At 34.8% G+C, this 16,635-nt stretch overlaps 1 protein-coding gene across 1 annotated transcript in view; it reads left to right on the top strand.

Annotated features, from left to right (window-relative positions):
- Nucleotides 1-1,057: 1,057 nt before the first annotated feature.
- Nucleotides 1,058-16,635, top strand: part of Mgat4c (MGAT4 family member C) — a 180,788-nt gene continuing 165,210 nt past the window's right edge. Inside the window, exon 1 of the mRNA XM_069989435.1 lies at nucleotides 1,058-1,153. The gene's annotated coding sequence lies outside the window, so the exon portion shown is untranslated. The remainder of the gene's footprint in view (nucleotides 1,154-16,635) is intronic.

Raw genomic sequence — 16,635 nt, 5'->3', positions numbered from 1 at the left:
TTGGTGGGGAAAGCTGGGGTATATTTCAAGGTGATTGTAGTTTTGTTCCTCTGGCAGCAAGCTGCTGCAACCAGCTTAGCCCATTATCCTTCTCTCCCAGTGGACATAAGCCTGGGGAGAAATCTGGGGCTTTTGTCAAGATAGAAGGTAAGAGATGGATAATTATTCCCCATTTATGTTCAAAGAGAAAAATAGCTTTCAATTACTGTAATGGGATTGCATATAGAACCAGTGACTTATAAAATACTCTTTTTTTTTTAAATTTTATTTTATTTGAGAACATACTGTACAGAAGGGTTACAATTACATTGGCAGGATAATGCATACATTTTTTACCAAGCATTGCAGCCTCCTCCTTTATTCAACACAATTGTTTTGCTAACACTATGCTTTTAATATCTTATACATTAAACTTCATTACACAAAACTTTAGAGACTGTTTAACGTTCAGAAAGTAAAATACCTGACAATTTTTGTATTTCTAGTAGGTTTAAAAATACAGATAGCTGCTTAGGCCAAATTGATTGCAAGCTATTTTGCACACTTGTCTATATTGTAATTTTTCTCAACTTGACTTTCTCAAATGTCTTAGAGTGGGCTTCTGCAATCCATGCAATGGAATTAGGAAATGTTAAACTCTAAATGTTGTGATCACATTGTCATTTTCCTTGTGACACTTATTCTTTGAAATATTCTTTGTAAGTAATATTTTTTTAAACTTGAGGATTAAAATTGAGGTTTAAAATTCCTCATAGGTTTTAATTTGTTACTTAGGTAAATAGTTCAAAGCATACATAGGGTGTGGGGGGTATTTTCAGCTTGTGATTTGTTTAAATGAAATAGAGTAACTCACAGAAATGAGCATTTCAATTTGTAGCTGACAGTTTAGGGTTAAGGCATGATTCCAGGTAACAGAAGCCAATGAGAGTAAACCCAGTTGATGCTCGTGACATCATCTTCCAGTCGGAGTACATAGAACAGCTGAGGTAGCGTTCAGTTCCAGCCCCAGTGCCAGTATGATGGATGTTTACATCTCTTCATTGAGAGCCAATTATCTCGCTTTTGTGTGAGGCCCAGGGATCACTCATGCTGCCAGGCTGCACAGAGCCCTGCTAGATCTGGCTGAACGAATTGTTTTTTCTCTCTCTCTCTGGTAAGATCTTTCTCCGTTTTACCTTCTCTTCTGAAATAAAGGTAGATGTGTTTAACAGAGGGAATAGTACATAAGGGTTGAGCAGGGTTACTATCTGTTAAGCTTTTATTCAGAACAGTGCATAGGATCATTAAAAGGAAGTGAGGATCGAGCAAAATGAATTGAAAAAGCCTGCTAATGTGTACCTGACAAACTAATTTGCAGTAGAAAACGAATGGCAGGTCGTTCCGGCTTTTTCCTAGAAAAAGGAAAGTAAGTGCTTTTGTAGGACAGCTGTTCTGAATGTTTGCTTGTTTGTTTAAAAATATTGTATGTTTAATTTCTTTAAAATTTGCTCTTAATAGGAAAGAGTGGAGATAGAAACAGTCAAATAGTATTATAAATGTGAAATGAGTTAAAGTTTCTAATTGTTAAATGGCAGTCGTTGGGACAGTATTTCCAAAGTTGTGCCCCTACAGGAAAAGCAAAATTTGCCAAGGCAAGAAAAGGCTTGAGGTTCTGAAATGAACTTTTAGCCACTTTGTACTCATACTTATCATTTTTATCTAAACAGATGCCAATAAAAGATATTTTCAAGAACAATGTAGGGAATTTTTCTTGGTATGTCAGAGAAGTTAAAATCATTTATTACATTGTTTTGCACACTATTGTTTTTACACTGCCTTTTGTGTATCAAAGAATCCTAAAAATAAAGCTTTACATGATCCAATCATTTGTCAGTAGTAACATTTGCATCCGAGGGACCTAATCCTGTAGCAAAACAAATAAATTTATATCTTGTTAACTGCTGCAGATATAGGTGATTGAATCTGACAAAAAGCTTGAAGCACTCAGTTACTCTTGAAAGCTCTTAATGGATTGAAAATGTTTACATGTTACCAAAATAATTTTTGAATGATGATTAGTACTATAGCATATAGTAGAATATTATTTTATTTTAAAATTAAACCCAGGTTAATGTAGACTAAAAGTACAGAAAAATTAATTGATGCTATTTAATTCACTATTTTGTGTTTTGAAAGCACCTTTGCCTTTAAGAGTAAGAAACTTTTGAATAATGACTCAACCATAAGACTTTGTTTTGTTCATGGATTTCAGGCTTATCTGTGTTCTTCTTTATTATAGACTATCCTATCTTTGCAAATCAACATTTTAAATAGTTAGAAACAAAAAAAAAACCTATAACTTTCCAGTAGTATTTAAGGAAGCAGTTTTCTCTGAGCTATGTCACACTTCAGTATTTTCTACTAGTCCAGTCCTATCTGGTAGCTTTTGACATTACTGTTGTTTGATTTGTCTCTTTCAGTCAATTATGGTCTGGGGAAACAACAACAACAATAAAAAAAACTAAACTGATAGAAAGTGTCAAATTTTCAAATATGTTAGTAGAATCACAAGAATTCATATACAATCAACTAAACACCTAATGCTTGCAAATAGTTTTTTTTTTGAAATCTACCTTGCTATATTCTCAAAATTTCAAAGCTTAAAAGTAGGAATATAGAAGTTTTGGTAATGTGAACTCCTATGTATAATGATACACTGTTTTGAAATGAAGTGTGCTTTCATTTTTCCCCCCTTAAATATTCTAAAGTGGAATTGAGTAACTCAGGGGTATTGACTCTGTCATTTTCACAGGTGATCAATCTTCACCAAGGGTACAGCCTTCATTTCCTCACAATTAATTTTCTAAAAATCTATTCCTATCAACAATGAAGAAACTCTTACTCAGTCAATGAGCAGCCTAGACATTTAAATTGTTTTTTCCTCCTTTGTGTGTGAACATCTCTCTCACTATTAGCCATTGTGATCACAAAAGGATGGCTCTGATACTGATTGTGACATTACTCATTTTTTGAGTATTGTAAAGTGACTTTTAACAATAAAATGTGGATATAATGATACGAGATATCTAGTGAATGGAGTTCTTTGACAGGGTTTTACATTTTATTTTATTATTTTACCTTTTATTTTAGAAAGTTTATAGCAATTCTTTTTGCCACAAACTCCTCAAGAAGGACTCCCAGAACAGGGGACATAGGTCACCCTTGGACTACTGGGCCTTTTTTCCTTCCTTATAAGGCATATGTCTATTCTTTATAGGAGTTTACCTAATCATCGTTACTACTATTTTTAATTCTCAAGTGATTTTCTATGTAATATCATAAAGTATTTTTTGCTGTATACCAAATTAAAATAGTACTCAGTGACAGGTTTGGCACATCTTAAAACTTGGGAAATAATTCAGAGTGACACAAACAAGTTGTATTTTCTAAATATTCTTTGTGTATTCCAAATACTGAGCTCGATATGTGATCCTTTTGAAAATTATTTCACTGATTATTCCACTAATTATCTATTATACAATGAATAGTCATATTTCCTAAGCCTTCATTCTATCCTAGACTGCAGTTTCACACAATCATCTCTATCAGCTTCCTGTAATGATTGAATTCAAGTAGCATTTACTTTTCCTACTTCTCAGTTCAAGTATTGAACCAAAAGTTATATTTAATATCTATCAAATTTGTTTAGAGATGGTCAGTAAACCAACTTGTCTTTCTAGGCAACTTTGTTACTTATACCAAAAAATACAGTAATGATAATGTTTTAGTTTGGGATTACACTTTTACACAAGTGTATGTATTTTTAGGTGCATGTTTGGTGATTATACACTAAATATGTGATTTCTAAAGTTTAAAAGGTATTTTAGTGTTCATAATATCTCAATCTGAATAACTGGTCTCTGGTAAGGCAACTAGTATTGTGTAGCTAAAGAAATAGACATTAATAATGTGTAAATGATTCCCAGTCCTCACTCAGTAAATCAATAATAGAGTAGGTAGGGCTAAGAAACAGATTTACAAATTTCATCACAATCAAGCACTAAATCAATCTCTTACTTTTTTTCACATATTTAGTCATCTAACTGCGTGTTAATTTATTTTTGATTGCTCTGTGCCAAGTTCTCTTCTAAGTGCTTAGCATTTGTAACTGAACAATATAAAGGATCATGCTCTTTGGCATGCTGTAAATTTGTTTTTGTTTCTATTTTAAGTTCTCATCTTTAAGTTAAAACCAATAGAATATTTGTTTTAATGAATAAAACTTAGAGCTTTCCAAGAAACCGGAAACATGATTTGAGTGATAAACTTGTCTGTATTATGATGTTTTTATAGGTCCGTAATTTCTCAGATATGTTCTAATATAAAATAGATTTCTGTACATTTTATGGCTGTATGTTATAAAAAAATGTATAATTGCTTTGTACTCTTGTTTGATTTTTAATGTAAGCCCAATGTATAATTACTTTATATTCTTGTTTGATTCTTAATGTAAGCCCAGGAATATTACAAAAGTAAAGGAATTAATTTGTTATAGACTCTAATATATATGTAATAATATATATCTTATATAATATATACATATATTCCATCATCAACCATTTTTGGACAAAGTTGTCTCCTTTTTCAATATATCAAGACAGCTATATGTTTAAATTCTATTTTGTAATAAAGTCATTAGTGGGAATAGTGGGTTGAGTTTACAATTGGTTTTCTTTTTGCTAGGACCTAGTAGCATAAACAGGGGATAACATTTCTTTTCTCATTTCTTCTAATTAGCAATCTTACCTTTCATATTATCCCAGTTTGTATCAGAATAAGCACACAATAGATCATATGAAGTCTAAGATCCATTTTTTTCAGTACTGACAAATTAATTTTAGTACCTAGGACAATTGTACCAAAAGTGATATTTAATACCTATCAAATTTGTTTACAGATTTACAGTGATTTGAAAAGGAAAAAAAGCCTGAAGTATAACTTCTCCAGAGAAAATCAACCTGTACATAGAATATATTAGCTGAAGATAAACCATTTATAGATGGTATCATTTAATTAGCTATTGAGGATTCTAGAGAACTAAGTATGCATCATGACACACCTCAAACCTACCTTCCTACATTTGACTTCACACAGAATATTTTACAAATACTGTTTCATATTAGTGAAATAATAGCCTTAAACCCAATCGTTTTGGTAATGCCAATATGAAATGTGCATATTTTTATTTTATTTTATTTTTTAATGTTGAGATGTTGTACAGAGGGTTTATAGTTACATGAGTAAGGCAATGAGTACGTTACTTGTGGGTCATTGCTACCCCTTCCCTTCCTTCTTCTTGTCCTACTATCCCTTCCCTCCCCCACCTTCCCCACTCTTCCCTCCTCTCCTGCCCCCACCCCCCTTGCCACACAAAGTTGTAAAGCTCATTTCCCATATGTTGTCCTGTGGGTATCCTTGTTGCAATGAGTCATCCTGCGTTTTGTTATTCCGCTTCCCCTCCCCAGATTAGAAATGTGTATATTGAAGGAATAAAATTGGAATTAGATAATTAAAGGTATATGAGTATGCTTTTTATATGCCTTCCATTTAGTCTCAGAAGACTTGGCCTAGGAAGTTGCCCTTTTAATGGCTTAATAATTATAAAGAATTTTCATTCTTTCAGAGCTACAGTTTCTCACATCAGAATTGCCTAAACTGGACATAGTAATAATAATTGCCTACTCTGGATATAACCCAGAGTAATTAAATATGACTGCTTTGTTAAGACGTTTCAGGAGGCACTGGGCCTTACATTTAGCTATATTTCCCTAATGATATCCTCCAAATTAATTTTGATAATGTTTATGATAAGAAAAACTTAAACTGGTTTCAGATCAATTTTAATGTTAATTGCTACCTGAAGAAAAGACTTGGTTGCTTTTCTCTGTCGCTGATTTCAGTGGCAAAATATTTAGCATAACAAAGTGCTTGTCTTGGCCAAAGAAGTAAGTCTACTCTTGTACCATACTGAACAACTCAACCTGCATCATCACAGCATTTGCATCCATACAGAGACTACATTATTAATAGAAATGAGTATACATATTGGTGTTGAAAAGTCACCCAAATGAAGCATTATGCTGAGTGAAAGTTATGAAATAGGATAGGGTAAGATAAAATCTCTTGTGATTGACAGAGCAAGTTGTAAAGGTAAATTTCAGAAACTTTCATCAATTTTTATAGAAAAAAATGTATTATCAGGTGAGCAAACTGTTCTGATCAGTCAAGCAAGACAACAGCAGATGTTTCCCAAGGCATTTTTGTTTGTTTGTATGCACTAAGGTGCTTATTCTTACATGGTTTCTGGCACCAGGCTACGTGAGTGTAATATCTTCTCCACACCCTCAGCCATATGTCTTCATATAAAGATAAGGAAAATAAAAGTACCGTCATCGGTCTCACAATATTGTAAAATATCTCATAAACACCGAAAAAGTACATTATATATAGTAAATGCTCAATTAACATTTCCTCTTTTGTTATTTGTGTTGTTACTGACTTTGTGTCTGTGTGTGTGTGTGTGTGTGTGTGTGTGTGTGTGTGTGTGTATGAATGTCAGCATGCGTGTATTTTAGTTAATTTGGGAGACTACTTACTCATTTATATCTACCAATGTTATAATTTTGGAATATTAGAAGGTCCAAAATTTTGGCAATCAATAGTACTATTTACTTTTAAAACAATGGTTTTACACAAAGGTTTACCACTCACTACATATAAGATATCTGATGTGATTTAGATCTTACTTTTATTAGTGAAATTTTTATTTCACTTTTGTAAAAACTGGATTAAACTATTTTACATGGTTTCTGTAATTCTAAATTTACATGATGCTGGACACCATACATACATACATACATACATACATACATACATACATACATACATAAAAATATAACTGTATGACACTAATGAAACTCAGACATTTACTAGTATTACCTCATTTTTGGTATTTTACATGAATCAATGAGAGTTTGAAAACTATAGTTGTAAATGATTTTATTTCCCAATCTATGTAATAGCAAGTACACATCACTGCTTTCCAACAAGTTATTTCATGTGGGTGGGTGAGAAAGGGGTGACAAAATTAAACTAAAGTATCTTTTTAAAACCCAAGCAGAATTTCTTTCATAACACAATATTTAAGGCCTAAAAAAGACTGTCCTTATTTCAGAAATCAGATTTTGTATGTAAATGTAAAGGTAAATATTCAATGTAAATATGTGTGGTTGGCTTGCTTTGTTTTGTTTTAATAATGAAATTTTCATAGGTCTATCATTAGGTCAGAAAAGATGTAAATAAAATATAATTTTAAAATATCACTTTCCTGGGATTTATATTCTTGCACAAAATTTAGGTATTAATGGAAGTGTAAAAACTGAAAAAAAAATCCCACACTCAAGAAGTGTTATTCTTCATTTCTAAAAACTCTGACTCAACCTATAATTTTTTAAATAATTAGATCTACAATTGAGCATTTATATAATGCCAATGATGGGCAAAATGCTACAACTGTTCTCAAGGAATTCAGAGTTAGGAGCAAGCACAAGATTATACATAATTAACTGTAACTTGTTATAGGACTTTATACCACACACATCTGCACAAAGAACTTGTGATACAGTCTCAGTACAAGTCAGGAAAGTCTTAACTGTTGAATTTCTAAAAATAGGTAGAAAAAATTTTCAGGTAAAGTTGAGTAATAGGTATTGCATACAGAGTAGCCTTTAATAAGTCAGAATGATAGGAGAAAGGACAATGTGATTGAGTAAGGACTTGTTGTTCAGCATGAGTGAAAGGAGGAGTGAAATAGAGCTGAAAATTATTACTCAAGTATCAGAACATCTGCCGGTTGTAAATAACCACTGAGGATTACTGGCCACTTGGTTGGAGCATTGAAGTAGATCTTCAGCATTGTAAATGCATTCAAGACCTGGAATGAAAAAGATTACTGTGACTTTGAGTAAATGGATGAAATAACCAAAACCAAATCAAAACAAAACAAAAATCCTAAAGGAAATAAGAGCCAGGGTTATCTGGGACTACTAGAACAGTCTGAAACATACACGTACACAAAAACAAACAAACAAACAAACAAAAACCCAGAAAAGTACCAGAGAATTAACAACGTTACATCTCAACTACTATTTCTTTATTTTAATATTTTTATTGTAAAGCTACTGTACAGAGGGGTTGCAGTTATATGAATAAGGTAATGAGTACTTTTCCTATGGAGCATTGGTACCCCCCTCCTTTGTTTTTCTCCTACTGTTCCCTCCCCACCTCCTCCCTCCCCCGGCCAGAAGTTGTGAAGTTTGTTTTCAATATAGTGTCTTGTATGTCTCATTGTTACAATGGGTCAACCTGCTGTTACTAGATTTCTTACTTCAATAATTTATTTCAAATAATGGGTGGTATTCAGTAGCATGACCAACTAATTAAAAATACATGTGATTGAATTAGTGAAACGTCAGAGTTTGGAACTCATTGATTTCATTGAAGTTAGCTAAGGATAGAAACTATGTGATCCCGAATAACGAAATATCTTAATACAGGATGGGATCAGCTGGAAGATACAGAAGAATAAAACCTCCTTTTCAGTGAATTAAAAAAATAATTAGTTTTAAAATTAGTGAAAACACCGTAATGGCCATTATTAAATAATAATTTAAAAATATGAATGGACTATGTCGTTGCCTTGCACTCTAAGATTTTTTCTTACAGTGGCAAGTGATTTGTAGTACATTATTTCATTATGGAGGAAGAGAGAGAGAGATACTAAACCTAAAGATTAGATTAACTAAGTTCACAAATTTTACATAAGAGTGTCACAGCAATCTTTATTCTAAGTTCATCCCCTTATACAATAATGATGTTTTAATACAGAACATCTAATGGTTCAAATCAGTTAAGCATTGTGTATGACCTCCTCTAATGCCTTTGTATATCTGCTCTCTATTGGGTGGTGGATAGAGAAGATGAGTTCCTGAGGAACTCCTTTCTGTTTGCTTAGAAATTTATAACAATGTTGTATGAGAGGCTGATGTGATAGCTGTAGTGTAAGGTAGAGAACATGGTCCTAAGGGTGGGAAATGTGAGGAAATATCACATAGAAGAGTGTTGATTTTCTTGCAAGGTATATGTAAAGAAATACAAAAATAGCCACAAAACTCACTGACAGTAAGTTTCATAGAGAATATTTTATATTGTAAAAGCCAGATATTTTTCCAAATTCTTCTTTGAATAACCATAGCAAAGAAAAATTTTAGCAGAATTTTATTAAATTTATATGTGACCTCTGAGAGAGAGGATAAAGGAAATAAAGGAAGAAAGGAAGGAGAAAGGGAGAAAGGGAGGGAGGGAAGGAAAGAAAGTAAAGGCGAGAGTAATGTGGACAGACATGATATCTTTTAGGTCTGTATGATAGAGATTTCCATTAATGACTAAACACAATATATCTTGCAGGCATTGGACATAGCTTGTGCATATGTGATTAGATGATATCACCTAGAGAAGAAGCTTTATCAAATCCCACTAATTAGAGGTTATGAACAGGAGACAGAGCAAAAAAAGGAGACTCAGAATGAAAGAGAATGAAATCTAAACTTTTTTAACTTTCTATTGAAAAGGAAATGATGATTCCAGTTGTAGGAATTCCATTCACTTCTCTCTTGAAAATAATGCAATTTATTTGCATTAACATCCACACCCTGTCTTCTATTTTCTAGTCACCTATAACTCCCTCATGGCTTTCCATTACTTATAAGTAATGACAAAAGTAAAATGATTCAGAAGCTCAGTGTAGTGGTTTGCTTTTTCCAGAAAAGCATAGTCTAGTTTTATCTCTCTTAATGTCTCTTCTACCTTCCATTACTAAGAATTAGCTTTATCATGCACTTTGGTTGGCAGAGGATACTCTGAAACTTTATGTATTTCCTCTTGTTCACTAGCCAGCACTCAGTTAAATAAGTGCTTTAGGAAGTAAAGACAACTTAGTAAGTAAAATATAATAATAATGCTTTAGGAAATGAAAAGACATCTCTATAGAACTTGGGAGGGAAGGGGAAAGGAGAAAATGAGGGAGAGGTGACACTGTTAAAATAAGTTATTCAATACCTGACTTAGGTAACTGTAACCCCTCTGTATATTTCCTTTACAATAAAAAAACAAATCTTTCCTAAACTTCCTGCCCACACCAGAGCTCTATAATAAAAGATCTTAAAATATCATTTAATATTTTCAAATGTTGGAAGTTGTTTTTCATTGATTTCATTAATGCTCATTTTTCTCAGTATACTAAAGTATTAGCCAGGTAATAACAGAATCTGTTTTAAATCACTGGCAACTAGGTTAATGTCTGGAGTAAGGAGATGGCTCAATAAATATAGTTGAACAAATGAATAGTGTGAGAAACTGGAAACTGGCTGGCTAGTAAATACCAACCACAGAAAGAAAATAGACTTTCATGAGAGCATTAATACAATGTTTCTCATCTTTCTAGTTACCTTCTAATTAATATGTGGAAGATTTCATCATTAATTATATTATGTACTTAAATACATAGACTGTACATTTATGTGCAGAATAATAAATGCTATAGTATTTACTTGCAGACTTTGTTATACATATATTAACACTAGTTTAGGGTATACAGATCATTGAAGGATTTGGAGATGTGACAATGCAGCAGAGAAACAGAGTGGGTAGCTATGACTAACCTGTATCAGAATGTAATGGATGGTACTGAAACTACAAAGTGCAATTGAGTATATAGTGGTCAACTGCATGAAAGGCAGCAGAAAGTTTCAAAATATAGGAACAAAGAAAACTGCACTTAAATTGAAGGGAAGGTCATCACTGGCCTCAAAGAAAAGTAGTTTCAGATGCCAGGCAGCAAGGAGTCCAGCAGGAAATTGATAGTTAGGAATTGAACTCATGTTCAAGCAATTTAGAACTGAAAAGAAAAAAAGACCTGCTAGACATCACTGTCAACTTTCAGAAATGGGAAAACTTTAGTTAGTGGGCAAATGCATGAAAAATAGCATTAATCCTTGCAAGTTGGTCATCATGACTTTTTACAAACAAATATGTTTTATTAAAGAACTAGATTATATTTTGAAACTATCACAATTAGGAAAAAGTATTAAATCTAGCATTACAGAAACATTTTGATGGGCATTTATTTACTCACTAGCTAGCTTTTTGTTAGGATAATAATTTAATACAAAATTATTTGTAAACATATTGTAAGCAGTTCATGTTTGTATGCAAGGAAGCAAATGAGCTTCCTAACATTAAGACTAGAAGCTTCCAGAAGATCACAAGATATTAAAGATGTATGACATACTAAGCAATATATGTGGTCTACTAAGTCAAAAATTCCACGTAATTTAAGAATTTGGAGAAAATAACTAAAACATTAAAAAAGTTAGTTATATGTACAAGGTGGATATATGTGCACATATATAATATATAGAGTTATGTTCTTACAATATGTAAAAATCTACATGCAACAATGTAAAATTTATCTTAAAATTTGACTTCATATTGAAATATTCTCATAGCTTCATGATAATTATATTATTCTTGATTTGTGATTTGCTTTATCTTTGAACAACCTAGACAGAAAAGAAATTTCATCTCCGATTTCAAAGCAGTCAGAAAAATAAAGGAAACAATTTGAGTAGTAAACCTGCAAACTGACATAGAACAGAGTTAGCTGTACACCATGGTTGCTGAAAAAATGAGGTTACTAAGAGGGTTTGAGATTGGAAGATCTCACAACAGTATGACACTTAGGTGGAATAAAGCATGTCCCTTTCCATGTAGCGAAGATGTTGTCTTGGCAGTGTGTAGGCAGGCTCCACGAGGAAATCTAGACTCAGACACCGTGCAAAAGTGCAAAGGAAATCAAAGAGCAATTTGAGCATATGTGCTTGTACAAATATGAAGTCTAGACAGAGGTTGTCTGGTGTCTGAAGTCAAAAAAGGGGGATCTAAGCTAGGCATCGAATGTCAGAAACAGGACTCTAGCTTCTGCCTTCTACATTAAGGAGTCAGAAATCCAGGGACCAGATAGCCTGATTCTTTATCCAGTTAGTTTGGACAGACATCCTGAGTTAAGAGAGGTTCCAGAAAAATCAGCAGTAAAATTGGAACTCTACATTAGGTTTGTTGCTTTTTTGGTGAAAGACAGAATAATGACTTAAACCTCACTATTAGACATATTTATTTGCATTGTAGAAAGATTCTAATGATTGTTAAAAATGGGGGTTTAGAGCCAGCTGACTAAGGCTTTAATTCCTGGTTTAATCACTTAGCCAGTGATGTGACCATGGACAAAAAAGTTTATCTCCCTGTGCTTCAGTTACCTTTGGTTATGCTATAAGAATGAAATTAGATCTTATATGCCACCCACTTAGCACCACATTGATGCCCAGGGCATGCTGGGTAAACCTTGCATTCAGTTACTATTGCAGTCCACCTACTTTATGCTTCTGTTCTGTGGCTTCTTTTGGATTATGTTTCTTCTCAGAGAAGTGTGCTGTCATATTAACTCCTTTGCTTGTCTCATGTCCTAGTTTTCCTATTGCTACTGGTGATGTTTAAGGGTTTCCTCTCAGAACTTCCTAGATGGTGGCATGCCGTGTGTCTCTTTTGTGCCAAGTGAGCAGTCACACTTTCCTTACCAAAGTGTTGTAATTGATCTTTTCTCTTCCATTTCTCCCATTAGATTCTAAACTCTACTTCTTTAGAGATTTTGTAAATTGTATCCAGTACATTATCAGCAATGTTAGCATGGTTAGAAGTTCATTAGATATTAATTAAATGAGACTTCAGATGTAGATCATTGTTGGGAATCATAATTTCCATAGATAATTTCCCAATTACTGCTTATTTTGGGGACTCATAATTAGAAAGCCAGAGTTGGAGGTTCTGGAGTTAAGAATGAAGAGCATTTCAAGAGGGGCAGTGAAACCTTCCTTCCATTACCCTCTGAGTTCTTATCCCATGGACACTGGTAAGAAAAACTTTCATCTCAAGAACATCTTGCACAATCTTCTAAGCCACAATGACAGGTGCCATCTTTTTCCATTTGGTGGTGGTAAACATAGCTGGAGTCTAGCCAACTGGTGACTATCCTATACCACCAAATGTAGTAAAGCATTCCAAAAAGTACACTGTATGTATTCCTGCTTCTTTGCGTGTAGGAATGTGTTGCAGTTTGGATTTTTTTTTTATTGTGGGTCGAGAGGCTTGAATTCTAGGTCTGGGTGCTGTCCACCAGCTCTTCAGCTCAAGGCGAGTGCTCTACCACTTGAGCCATAGTGCCACTTCTTGTTTTCTGGGTAGTTTATTGGAGATAAGGGTCTCATGGCCTTTCCTGCCTGAATTGGCTTTGAACTTCCATTCTCAGATCTCAGACTCCTGAGTAGCTTGGATTACAGGTGTGAGCCACCAGTGCCCAGCCTGAAGTTTGAATTTTAATGTCTCAGAAAAAACTAATGTGTGATGCCTGGCGCAGGTGGCTCACGCCTGTAATCCTAGCTACTCAGGAGGCTGAGATCTGAGGATCACAGTTCAAAGCCAGCCCCGCACAGGAAAGACCGTGAGACTCCTATCTCCAATAAACCACTAGAAAACCGGAAGTGGCTCTGTAGCTCAAGCAGTACAGCACTCGTCTTGAGCTGAAGAGATGAGGGACAGCGCCCTGATCCGTAGCTGATGTCATTATTGGGAGGTCGTGGAAACTTCAGACAATGGGATCTAGCTGACAAAATAGGTCATTGGAAGGAGTGCTTTTGAAAGGTATGGTGGGATCTCAGCTCTTTCCTCTCATCTTGTTTGCTCTCTTTCCTCCATGAAGTGTGTCTTCCCACCAGCACCTTCTGCCTCATTATTGGTCCAGAATCAACAGATCCACACGACCATAAACTGAAAATAGGAGCATGGAATGCAACAAAATCTGTGTTCTTTTAAACTGATTTTCCTCAGGTATTCTGTCTCAGCAATGAAAATCTGATTAACACACACAGCTCATGCAAGATGCTGTTCTTACAGCTTTTGATAAACAACTTATGTTTCTTTTTTGTCATTCATCTCTATTTGTGAGAAAACCAGCAAGCTCTATGAGTATTTACTCCTTCAAACTGGCTGGAGGGCTTAAAAAGTGTAAAGAATCTGTACAGGTGGACTTACAAATCATGACAGCATTCAGGATTCTAACTATTTTTTCCTTCTGGAATCTTCCTACTATACAGGAAATTTTATGTGACTTTTATATTGTTGTATAGCAAAGCTACATGGACGTAGGTGCTTAAAGAATATTTATTTCTTCCTTATTTTAACCCAATGATACAAGGCCTTAAAATGTAGGAAAAAATAGTTTTTCTTTTGTTTTGTAGTTTTTTTCTTTTTTTGTCAGTCATGGGGCTTGACCTCTGGGCCTCAGTGCCGTCCCTCAGTTCTTCAGCTCAAAGCGAGTACTGTACCACTTGAGCCACAGCTCCACTTACAAAGAGGAATTTCTAAATCAATTATTTTGGTTGAGAACGATGTATTAGAAAACCAGAAAAAGTAATGGTTTGGGCCAGATAAGAGGCCAACTGCTTCTTCCCCAATGTCCCCAAAATAAAATTATCGGCAACATGCTTATTGTAGATTTACAGAGGTGGACTAGGACTATATTAGTTGACATCAAGTGGAAGATCTGGAAAGAATGTTTTTGAGTTAGGTACTCCTATTTTCTATCTATTAATTAAGATTGTAACTCTGATGGTATCATTGCAAGATCCTCCCATTGGACACTACTACTATTGGACTTTTTATGCTAATGAAATCTCTTTGTCTTGAGCTCTCTTACTAGATAGACAGTTCCCTTGTAATTCTAAAAGGTTTGAGTGTCTACCAAAGCCTTAAGGAGCTAGGAGGTATGTAGTGTTTGTGTGTGGGGGGAGGGGATAATGGAGAGGGGAGAGAGAGAGAAATGTGCAGGTGGGGAGGGAGGTATTGCTTTACATAAAGATGAGGTTGGGAGGAACAGCTTCTCCATTTTCTTCTTTTTATCCCCTCAATATAACTCAAAAAAACAACCCAATATACTATTTTATATGTCCTGAGACAAACAAAGTTAGTAAACTATCCTGAAAGCTGTAGTCCAAAGTCAACATTTCCTGATAAAAACAGAAACTACAGAGTGCAAATAGAAATCATATGCACAGATGAAGATATAGGAGAAAAAAGTTTGCAATGTGAACTTCCATTGCTATCTTCATGGAGGGGAAAAAAATCAGAATATAGAAATTGGAGATGACTGTCAGGACTTCATTCAGCCTTTCAAATAAGAAAAAAATGATGCAGATCCAAGTGTAAGACAGCAGGAACCTGAAACATTGTCTGTGTTTGCTGTGCCAGCCTTCCAGCCAGAGAACTAAAGGAATGTTGTTCCAATCCATTGGCCTTGCGGGCTCCCACAGCCAGAGTTTTCTTCACATGTATCAGTGTGTGCGTTGCTATGATGAACCTTGTCTTTTCAGTCTGTAAAAAGATTTGGATGTGTTATTCAACTTTCTATCACGGTGACAAAGTAGCTGAGAAAGTCACCTTTAAAGGAAGAAAAGATGATTTGGGCTACTGCCTTCAGTAATTTCATTCCATAGATAGTTGGCTCGAATTCTTCTGGGCCTGTGGAGAGGCTGAACATCATGTCAGAGAATATGTGGAGGAATAAATCTGCCCACATCTCACATTATGGTGGACAGGAAGAGGGGAGAGGAGGAAGAGAGGAAGAGAAATAGATAGACAGACAGACAGAAAGACCAGGGTCCTAATATTCCCTTTAAGAGCATATTCACAGCAAACTTTCTTCTATTAGGCTCTTATTTTAAAGGTTATACCACCTCTCAATATTGTCATAGACCAGCAACCAACTCTTTAATACAGTGGCCTGGAGAAGACATTTAAGATACAAGCATAACTGTGGTCTACTTGTTGCTAATACCCTATGAGTCAACCATAAAGGACACCTGAGCTATTTCATAGTATAATAATAAAAAAAAAACTTATGGTTGGAGGCAATGTGGAGGTAATTTATGTGACACTGGGAATCTCATCAAGGTAAACCCGAGAGTTCTCCTCAATCTCCAACTTTTCCCTGATCACTGGTGCTGTGAGAACTTGTATGACAGTGCTGATTCAGGAAGAAGGGCTCTGTGTATTAACAACACTGTTGGCCAGGCTGCAGCAGAAGCCTGTGAGTACCAACAGTCTAGGCTCTCCTGGCATATGGCTGAGCAATTGCAGGTAAGGCTGGGATAGGTTTGCTTGGAATTTAGATGGAAACCCATAAAGTGCTTTCTAGCCCAAAGCTGATAGCCAGGTCTGCGACCTGCGTCAGTGGTGGTCAATGCCGTGTTGTGGGACTGACTTCAAGTGGCTTTTCGCCTTGGGCAGGGCAACTCCGCCCTCAGACCAGTTGAGTCTTCCTACATTTTTTCAAAAGTCTTAAGACTATGACCATTTAAAAAAAAATGTTAGAAGGAAAAATAAAACATTATTTATTGTAGTAAATCCTTAAAATAATTCATGAGTTCATAG

Source organism: Dipodomys merriami, unplaced genomic scaffold (assembly GCF_024711535.1).
Source record: "Dipodomys merriami isolate MVZ:Mamm:240054 unplaced genomic scaffold, mDipMer1.0.p SCAF_10, whole genome shotgun sequence".
Lineage (NCBI taxonomy): Eukaryota > Metazoa > Chordata > Mammalia > Rodentia > Heteromyidae > Dipodomys > Dipodomys merriami.
The sequence above is the reverse complement of the archived record's forward strand: the minus strand, read 5'-3'. Positions and strand labels throughout refer to the sequence as shown.